The sequence below is a fragment of the Crassostrea angulata genome, unplaced genomic scaffold, assembly GCF_025612915.1.
Source record: "Crassostrea angulata isolate pt1a10 unplaced genomic scaffold, ASM2561291v2 HiC_scaffold_212, whole genome shotgun sequence".
Classification (NCBI taxonomy): Eukaryota; Metazoa; Mollusca; class Bivalvia; order Ostreida; family Ostreidae; genus Magallana; species Magallana angulata.
In genome coordinates, this window is record NW_026441765.1 from 131,667 (window position 1) to 143,264 (window position 11,598).

Below are 11,598 nucleotides of genomic sequence, written 5' to 3' on the forward strand. Positions count from 1 at the left end.
CTGCCCATTTAGCTCTAGATCTCACCATACTGCCTATAAGCCTATGATTTCTTAAATTTTCCAATTCCTTTTGTTTTTTCATTAATCAGACCTATATTTTGTTCATAGTTTTCTTCTAATCTATTTATTTCTGTTACTATTTTCTTGTCTTTTTCATTATTTCTTTTTTTTATAAAGCTTGAATAAGATATGGTTTTGTCCCTAATTTCCATTAAAAGAGTTTCAAGGAAAAGCTGATCATGTATTGTAAATTGTATTTCAGAATCAGATATAGTGGAAATGCCATTTCTATTATATACGGGCAATGCATAATTTTCTTTGATTTGCATGATTATGGTATTAATGGTTTTAATGTAATCTGAATCATGCAACAAGGAATTATTAAATTTCCATAGACCTTTTCCATGAGTAAATTTTCCAATTTTGAGATAATATTTGTTTTGCGAAAACACAATCATGTTGTAAATTTTTATATGGCAGTCAATGTTATTTTTTGTTATTTATCGAGCTTGCTATAAACACATGCATAGTTTACCTTTTTTAAGTGAGTGGGACATTATCATGAATTGATTTTTCATTCGTTATAATTTTTTATGCCATTTTGACAATATTTAACTACTTACCCTACACACAATCAGCTTTTGTTTATGATATTATAATTTGATATTGTGTGCTTTCGTGTGAATAATATTGAATATAAAGCATTTTAAGTAACGAGCATTTTTTACATGACTAAATTTTCAAAAGTATCCCCGAAGCAGGCATTGCCTAAATTAAAAAATTATGATTACAGTACCGATCAGACCCAACCTAACACCAGAGTAAACCCCAACTAAATCCCGGGTTTACTTTTGGGGTTTACTCTGGGTTTACAATTTGAAAATTTGGGTCTATTCGGGGTTTACTTTGGGTTTACTCGGGGTTTACTTTGTGTTTACTTTGAAATTGCTTTTGAGGTCAACTGTATGCACTGAAGTGTGAAGCAGATTAGTATTTTATCTTACCATCTTACTGCCTGTAATTCCTATCCTTTGTATATTCCGAATACACAGTTAGCGTCTGCTTTCAGTTTACTCTCTGTGTCAACTCTGGGTTTACTTTGGGTTTACTCTGGGTCTACTCTAGTAAACCCGAAGTAAACCCAGAGTAAACCCAGAAAGTAAACGCAGGGTTTAGTTTGGGTTTACTTTCTGTTAGGTTGGGTCTGATCAGTACTGTACGTCATCAAATTTAATTTTTGCTTTTGAAAACTATGGCTTTACTGAATTTGTTTTCCACACTTAATTTCACAAACATTGCTCGGGACAGATATGTTGCAAAAATATGCAACATTTATTCGTTTGAAACATATTTCACGATAAGTAACAAAACGCGGCTATGTTAAGGCTGTCCGAAGCTAAATATATATCGAAAAATGATACTATTTTAATTATCGAAAAATGCTTTAACCGAGTGAGTTTCTTTAAACTTTTATTACATAAGTTAACAGTGGCATCCAACACTATATTTGATGTATTTTTGTGACGTCATATATTTTTCTTAAGCACGTGACGGGTGTATTCTAACACGGTAAATAATCTATAAAAATCGCATCGCCACAAATGAATAATGACATTAAATCAAAAATATTTTTATGAAAAATCCTTCGATAAGTTATGTATTTTGCAGTTCTTGCTGGGGGTTCATATAAATATTTCGTTTATTTCAAATATTGTCAAAACATTTCGCACCGCCATCGAAATTAGGCACATATTTACCTTTTAGGCTCGATTTACACAAAATCGGGTCAATCGGTAGGTTTCCCCCAGCAAGATTCAAAGTGGTACTTATTTTCTCTCCCGATTTCACGTAAAATATACTAAGATTGTTTTTATCTTTCACTTGTGCCAAGCCTTTTTTTAAATGCACATACATATCACCATTCATTAGATTACACGTAGCAGGGGGAGTCTCAAAACCATTAGTTTATGAATAGTTATTTACATATTACGAAGCTTAAAAACTGTTGATTTTTTTATACTCCTTATCGGTGATATTGAATTTAGTATCACTAGTATTTACAACAGTGTCTATGTAAAGGAATGAAGTGGTTTTATTATGCACAATGAATATCACTTATTACGTTACGATACATTCCCTAAAAACGATCGAAAGGAATGCAGATCGTGACGTCAAAGTTAACTATGACGTCATATCTTATGAAGTACAGACAAGTGACTTTCTACATATCGCTGTGAAATTAATCGGGCAGCCTTAACATAGCCGCGAATGCAAACGGCCAAAAGCTTATCCGATCAACAATATTCCTAACAATATTTATTATCGAGAAGAAGTATGTTATATTTCATTAAATACATAACATCTAGACGATTAAGTACGGAACATTTTTAACTCATTTGAACTGCAGTTTTTCAAATTTCTCTAAATACTGAGATCAAACCCAATTTCTTGATTATTCTCTATTTATTCCTAAGTAACAACAAATCAATGTCCGTTGTAGTCCCACTATATCCCCTAGGAATTACTTCTGAACACACTAATTTCTTAACTACCTCAGAATATTAATTTCTCTACATAAGTTTTAGCTTTTCTGTGCAAATGGATTTGAGATGTATTTTTTTAAAAGATGATTATTCTCAATAGGTCTTTGAAAATAAAATATGAACAGATTTTCAACTCTTCAACTCCAAATTATGGCTTAATCATTATTTGAACTAAGTTAAATCTTCGGTACTGAAGGATGTTACCACACAAGTGTTAGTTGTTCTGGCCAAATGGTTTTTGAGGAAAAGATTCCGTAAAATTGGAAAGCTACGAGCAATTACATGTTCATGTTGGAAAGAACGACCAAATGCAGACGAATAACATTTAAGTTATCTTTTAAACATTATTTCAAGAAGGTTTTGAAATTGATTTGCTCTCATTGAGATCCGAAAACTTCGAGATGTGATTTCAGCGCAAGATTAAAAAATGCGAAGAGTACCGACCGCCGTCTTGAACCACAATTTTCAACTTCATTAGGTTTGGTTTGTTTTCCCCAAATTGTTGGTTAAGAGAGAGGTTGAAATTTAAAACGTGTACGGGTACGTTTACGTGTATTATAACTACACGTACACTTTTTTTGTAATTTATCAGTTGAGATTTCATAACTTGTATGATATAAACGTGTACGTAAATTTCGAGCACTTTGTTATTGTAACCTCAGAAATGACGTCATTTACGTTCATTTCGTTTACGTAAAACATGGCCGATGCTTTAGATATTTCATCTTTATGTGAAGACGACGATTTGTTGCTTTTATCTACTCTTTTAAACGAAAACGACGTAAAAGATCCAAGTTTGAATCTTGATGATTTATCTGATGAGCAGTTTTACTCATTTTTCCGCTTTCAAAGGAATGACATTTCTCGTCTTTGCAATGCGTTGTCTCTGCCATTGAAGTTCCTGTGTCCAAATGGTACTCGGGTGACTGCACATGAGGGTATGTTGATTTTGCTCAGACGTTTGTCATATCCGAACAGGTTAGAAGACATGAAACCATTATTTAACCGTTCAAAATCTGAACTGCCGTACATTGCCAACACTGTTCTGGATTACTTGTTCATCAAACACTCTGGAAAGTTAAGTAATCTGAATCAGAGTTGGCTGGATAAGGAACACCTGCGATAGTACGCAGATGCGATATCGGATATCGGCGGGCCGCTTCACCATTGCGATAGTACGCAGATGCGATATCGGATTTCGGCGGGCCGCTTCAACATTGCTGGGGCTTCATAGACGGGACTGTAAGGCCAATATTTAGAACTTCTGTTAACCAAAAACTCGTCTACAGTGGACACAAACGGGTGCATGGCCTTAAATTCCAATCTGTAGTAATACCAAACGGGTTGATTGCCAATATGTATGGCCTTATAGAGGCAAAACGTCATGATTCTGCAATGTTAAGAATAACCGAACTCCTGGCTTAACTTGAGCAGTACATGACAATGCCCGACGGCACGGTTTTCTCTCTATACGGCTACCTTGCCTATCCTTTGCGTGTACATCTTATTACGCCATTCAAAGGAGCCATACTCAGCGACCAGGAGAGGATTTTTAACGGCAGAATGTCAAAACTTTGCTCAAGTGTTGAGTGGACTTTTGGAAAAATTCTCTCTCTGTTTGCCTTTGTTGATTATAAGAAAAACCAAAAGCTGTTCTTACAACCTGTGGCGAAATATTATCTAGTAGGGTCTTTGCTCACCAACTGCCATACTTGTTTGTACGGCAGTGTGACCAGTGAATATTTCTATCTTTCACCCCCTGCACTCGAGGAATACATGTCACGATCTGTATATTTTGCCAATCCGGGGTTTGAGGAGATTTGATGATAGCTTGAATCCAAATTGTTGCAACAATTTTTCATGGTGACTGTAAATGCGTAATAGATACTTGCATTAAAATAAATGTAATATCAGTAAAAACAATAAACATTGTGAAATTTATTGTTCCTGAACTAGTGTTGAGACACAAACAAAGTAAATAGTTTAAAGCTATACACGCTGCCATTTTACTATATCAAGACAAACAAGATATCTGTGAGCCAATGCTCACTAGTGATACCCCCGCTCTGATGTGAATATGCAAAATAAGCAAAGTCGACATTTAACAGAAAGCTGGCATCCGATTGGTACAAAATATATCCCACAATATGGCATGCCTAAACAAATAGTGTGTTAAAATTTCAAGCATCTGCGATAAATAGTTGCTGAGAAATCTTTGAGGAAAATTTGTTTGAAAATTTTGGCTAAAAAAACAAAGTACTCATTTAACAGGAAGTTGACGTCCGATTGGTACAAAAATATATCCCGCGATATGGCATGCCTTAGCAAACACAGTGTAAAAATTGCAAGCATCTGCAATAAATAGTTGCTGAGAAATCTTTGACAAAAATTTGTTTGAAAATTTTGGCTAAAAATAAACAAAGTCATTATTTAACAGAAAGTTGACGTCCAATTGTTACAAAAATAAATTCCACAATATGGCATGCCAAAACAAATAGTGTGTTACAATTTCAAGCATCTGCGATAAATAGTTACTGAGAAATCTTTGACGGAAATTTGTTTGAAAATTTTGGCTAAAAATAAACAAAGTACTCATTAAACAGGAAGTTGACGTCCGATTGATACAAAAATATATCCTACGATATGGCATGCCTATACAAATACTGTGTAAAAATTTCAAGCAGCTGCAATAAATAGTTGCTGATAATTCTTTGACAAAAATTTGTTTGAAAATTTTGGCTAAAAAAACCAAAGTCATCATTTAACAGGAAGTTGACGTCTGATTGGTACAAAAATAAATCCCACAATATGGCATGCCTATACAAATACTGTGTAAAAATTTCAAGCAGCTGCAATAAATAGTTGCTGATAATTCTTTGACAAAAATTTGTTTGAAAATTTTGGCTAAAAATAAACAAAGTCGTCATTTAACAGGAAGTTGACGTCTGATCAGTACAAAATATATCCCACGATATGGCATGCCTATACAAATATTGTGTAAAAATTTCAAGCATCTGCAATAAATAGTTGCTGAGAAATCTTTGACGAAAATTTGTTTGAAAATTTTGGTTAAAAAATAAGCAAAGTCGTCATTTAACAGGAAGTTGACGTCTGATTGGTACAAAAATATATCCCACAATATGGCAATGCTATACAAACACTGTGTAAAAATGTCAAGCATCTGCGATACATAGTTGCTGAGATAAATGCGACAAAAATTTTTGTTACGGACAGACAGACAGACACACACACAAGGGTAAAACAGTATACCCCATCTCCTTCAAAGCGGGGGTATAATTAAAATGTTTGGAAAAAAACCAACGTAAAGTTTACACTTTTGGGAAATTTATAGATTTTTGTTCAATTCCGTTTAAAAGTTATCAACTTTATATTACAATAAAATATGTATCTTTGGACTCAACCAATAAATACCAATTTAAAAAAAAAGCCGGCCTTCATTCTGTTAAGGGGCATCAAGAAAATCGCAAACGATTGGCCTCACGTCGAGATGTTTGCAGCTTTCCTTTTAATTGACAAATAAAATATGGGGAAAAAATTACAGAGTGCTGAAAAATGAATGTACATAGTCTTAGATAATGTAACCTTTAGAAAGCAATGTTAAGCAACACAAAATATACTTTGTAATTAAACACAAGGTTTCTCTTTACGACAATCGATATTGATTGTATTAGTAGTTTCATTTTCATTCTATCTCACTTTTCAAAACTTATATATTTTGGCCTCGTGTATCACTGTCGTGTATCCGCGCCGGTAGTGACATGTTTAGATAACGTGAAAATGGCGTATCCATTGCAAAAACAATGAGTGTTGTGTCCTTTTTTCTATCGACAATGAGGTAAATATTAATTAAAATATCGTAATAATCATTCATATTTTTCTGAAGGTTTTGCAGTTGAAAAACGTGTGCGTTGTTTTTGTTCATCGTTTATAAAAACGACTTATTTGTAGTAATATCAATCGTTAACGTGTCATTTAAACGCTAAAGCTAAGAACTATTTCTAGATTACGTAGATGATATAACACATACTAAAAATCTGAAGCAGCCAAAATTAATTTTAAACATTACACTAACCAACTAAAATCAAACCAATGTCTTTTTAATACATTAATATGTATAAAAATAGCAATAAACTCATGCACCTGCTTAAGAAGTAGTACGGTTTGGATAAATAAATCATTTCGGTTTGGATGCTAATATATAAATTGTGCAAATGGTACGATTTGAATAATTTAAAGTTATAGCATTTTTTATATTTTAGACATAAATAGAGCAGTTTTGCAATTTAACGGTGTGCGACCGAAGATACATCTTTTTAAAAAAATAGTGGATCATTCAATTACACATCATGTAAAAGATGTATATATTTAAAGTCAGATAAAAAGAACTTAATACATGTATATTTACATTATCCAGTGTCTTTGTCTGTGATAACACTACGTATCGATTTCGTACTATATAACCCATAATACAAATGACGCCAAATTGAGGCGCCGGCGGGGTTTGCTTACTTAAATTTAAAGATTTAATCGTACGATGGCCTAAAATTATATAAATATAAGTAATAAGGAATCATTCTTTGAATATTATGAGGTAATCATTTCGGTCGGGGCGTGATCAAATCTATCATAAAGCCCTTCGGGCTTTATTGGATTTGATCACGCCCGGGCTTTATTGGATTTGATCACGCCCCAACCGAAATTATCACCTCATAATACTCAAAGAATGATTCCTTATTCCTTATATACAGACGGTGAATTTTTCTTTCCTGTTCGACATTATATATTAAACGTGATGAAACCAAAATAAAACCCATAACAGGATACCAATGATTAAAAATATCCACGTTATCACGGTTTGTTCTGTCCAGTGTATCTATATATTATACCGTTTCAATTTTAACAGAGAGAAAAATATTTGTATCATTAGATGATTTTACAGACTTTAAACTTTTTAAAGTTGGTATAACTCTGTATTTGACTAATCTCTTTTATTTTTTCACGTTTAAAGCCGATAACGTTATAGAATCATAAAATTATTGAAACTGTCATAAACACATGTTTTTTGTGTCGGTAAAGATTTTGGTAAGGCTGAATCTTTCGATATTGATTTCTAGTATACAACGGACTTAACATACATGTGTATCTGTAAAGCACTCTGTATGCAATTTTTATAAGCCAATTGCAAGTTATTTGGAGCTTGTGTAAAATTGAAATTCAAATTACGGTATATTAAGTTTTGTTGACTTAAATGCACAAGTATTTAACGTGTATGTTTATTTTTTTTAAACAATGTGACTTCATATGTCTATCACATGACGATATCCATTATATTGAAAGCATGCTTTGCAGTGAGGGCATGTATGTCGCCCAGTAGCGATGCTATATTCTCTTCGTAAGGGGATAATTTAAAGAACTGTTCACACTAGATGCGTATCCAAACCGTTTCTATTTTGAAAAACAAGGTCATCCAAACCTGTTCCGTTGTTCACAATTAGTCGACATAAACTGCTTATTTACATAATTTGAACGTAAACTTCTTAGAACTTTAAAGATTTTATATGCTTTTAGATAGATCTGACGATCTTTTTAATGTAAAAGTAGACAATGTAAGCCTTAAATAACACAAAAACTTATCAAGAAGCAAACGGAGCCACCATTTTCACTTTATCCAAACACGTCACTACTGGTGCAGATACACGACAGTGCGTGTATAGCTTTACAAGTAATTAACTTGCATGTAATTTATATATTCAGACATTTGGAAAACAGCTCAAACTTTAATTTCGACTGCTGTTTTTCCATTTCAAGCTTTTGGAGCCTTTCCTGTTTTTCAAGCTGAAACCGCTCTTTTTCTAAATTTAACTGTTCGCGACGAAGCGCAAGCTCATCTTCCTTTGACTGTCTTTCAAGTTCCGCCTTTTCTTTCAAAAATGACATAACTGCTGATTTCTATGGCATTTTCTTCAGGTTTTCGTCTGTTTGACTAAAAGCAAAGACAATCAATACCATGAACAACATCTAGATCTAGCAAAGATATACCAATATACTGAACTAATACATGTATTACGCTGAATGATTAATCATGATAAAAAAAATCTAAATATCTCTCTCTCTCTCTCTCTCTCTCTCTCTCTCTCTCTCTCTCTCACTTACCACTTTTTGAGGGTGTCAAATTGTCAAGAGCACGTTTTCTGATATCTTTGCACAGAACCTCTTCTTTAGTAGCTTTTGATTTGTCATCTTTCTTTTTCTCCTCTTCATCATTTGCCAGGTCTAAGATTTCGTCAAGGAGAATTTCCTTTTCCCCATACACTTCATCTACACCCGACCTGAGTAAATATTTAAAAATGTCATTTTTTCTGTTTAACAATCCTTTTTTCTCAAATTAATTTTTTGTTACATAACAAAATGAGTAGTCACTTTCCTCCACCCCCCCCCCCCCAAAAAAAAAAAAATAAATAAACAAACAAAATATATTGTAATTCCGATAATTATACTTTTTTGAGCGATGAACTAGTCGCCTTTCTTCTTTGTTCTATGAGTAGAACGGTCCTCTCCCTCACTCTTCTCGCATCAACACTCATAGGTAAAGCCAACGATATTTCTAGCCATTTCCCTCTGTCCTTAAATGGGTTTCTACTAATGACCTCTCTACAAAGGAGCAGATAATATTGCTATATGAAAAAAATATAATTTCAACATTCAGCAGTAGAGAAAATATTCTATATAAAGTCGCGATCGCTTCACAACCTCCTTCTAATCAGACACGGAAGTTCATACATAATGTACATGAATTTAGGTTGAAAAACGTGTAATACTTTATGATGGAGGTTTCATTTAAAGATTTTTTTGAAAATGTGATATATCCTAAACGGTTTAAAATTTGACCCGTTGTATTGTTTTTAGATGGCAGTAATCAATTATAAAATAACTATTTAACTTCGCTAATCATGCGCGGATGTAGAGGGGGGGGGGTCCGGACCCCCCTGGAAAAAGGAAAGATACATGTATTAAATCTACATAGTAAAATTATCGCAAATATGCCTCGCCCCCCCCCCCCCCCCCGGAAAAACACATAATTATATGCTTTGCAAAGGGGTCTGAAGCGGAAATATTAAAAGTGATATTGAAAATTGCAGTTATATAGATATAGTCCCCCCCCCCCTCTTCCCCACGCACAAATTAGGAATTTCATGATTATGGGACTCTTTTTTTTTGGCAGGTATGATTTTTTTTTTTGTGAGTTAAAGGTATACTACGTTATTTTTTTTTTGGTGTCAATTGATATGGTATGACCCCCTGCCCCCCCCCCCCCCCTTTCCAACTACATGTCACACTTTCAAAAATCGCAGAATGATACAAATTCCATCAACATTACAGATACACAATTAATCAAATAATTCATAAATAAAACATTAAATGACTATTTCTGTATTTACGGATCATACAAATGTATTATGATATGAAAGGCAATTGATGATTTTTAATGCCTCTCGACGCAGTTTTGTGACATGAATTTAGAACATAACTATTTACTACTGGCATTACGGTTCATAACAATCCGAATTTGACAATTCAAACCCTGAGTATATGACTCCCATATGAAAGACATGAAAACATTCCTGCAACACATTGCTGTTTTGGGGTTTTGTTTTTTGTTTTTGGTTCAGTTTTTATAGCAGCAATAATATTTGGAATCCCCTCACCAATAGCAATGATAATTGGAGGAGGGTTCAAAATATCGCAGCCAGAATATTGCAAACTCCCTCTCCTTTAGCAATGAATAATGGAGGGGAGGGGGTTTCAATATAGCGCAGCCAGAATATATGGAACCACCTCTGAAATCATAATTGGAAATAGGAGGAGGGATTCAATATATCGCGGCCATGATATTTAACCCTCTCTCAATTACTAATGAAATTTAGAATATTTCAATATTTTGCGGCAATAATTTTTTTAACCCCCTCTCCAATAGCAATGAAAATTAAATCATATTCAATATTTCGCGGTCATAATATTTTAAACCCCCACTCTAATAGGAATAAGAAATAAGAGGGGATTCAATAAAAAGCGGCCATAATATTTTGAATATTAGAAGAAGGTTTAGTATATCGCGACTGTAGTATTTGGAACCCCTTCTCCAATAGCAATGAAAATTGGAAGTGGGGTCAATATATCGCGGCCATAATATTTCTTAACCCCCTCTTCAACATGAATTGGAAATAGAAGGGGTGGGGTTAATTGTGGCCAAAATAATTTTAACCCCCCACCATTAGCAATGAAATTCAGAGGGGGTTCCATACATTTTGGCCATACTATTTTGAACCCCCTCTTCAAAACAAATTGGAAATAGGAGGGTGGAGTCAATATATCGCGTTCATAATATTTTGAATCCCCTCTCTATTTGAGGCGAGTTCAACATTAATTTAGATCCCGGGGTTCAATATCTAATGAACGTGGGGGGTGGGGGGGGTGGAATGAAGAAGTTTGACCCGGGTTGAAAATTGACCCAGGAGTTTTTTTTAACGTCAAATATTGAGACCAGAGGGGTTGAATAACGATACTGCTCCGTTGAAAGTTGACCCGCGTTGTGGAATTTTGATCATGAAACCGGTTCTAAATTTAACACCGCATAAGTATAAATTAACGAATTAATATCTATACCTTGGATTTATTTAACACCAAATTTACAGTTTTATTCATTAGATTAACATGTTTACATATTTCAAATTGGACAAAAAAATGAAACCTTTGAAGATTATTTCTCAAATTTAAATATTTTAAACCCGTCAAATATATATTGAGTATTTTATTCATAGCGAAATGTTCGCCTATGATTGCTGTTTTATGGGATATCTTTATTTCAAATAGAATGTTTTTAAATAAGAATATTGGTAAACGTGGTTACATGATAAGCTCCTTCAAAGCTTCAAACAGTTTTTTTTTATCTAAATATGTTCTGGATAGGAGTAAAAATATAAGGATATAAATAAAATATGAAATTTTGCAAACGCCATATTATTTATTTTGGTTT

The 11,598-nt window shown here is 33.6% G+C and overlaps 1 pseudogene; it reads right to left on the reverse strand.

Annotated features, from left to right (window-relative positions):
* Window positions 1–8,306: 8,306 nt before the first annotated feature.
* On the reverse strand, window positions 8,307–10,119 carry LOC128169780 (uncharacterized; annotated as a pseudogene).
* Window positions 10,120–11,598: the final 1,479 nt, after the last annotated feature.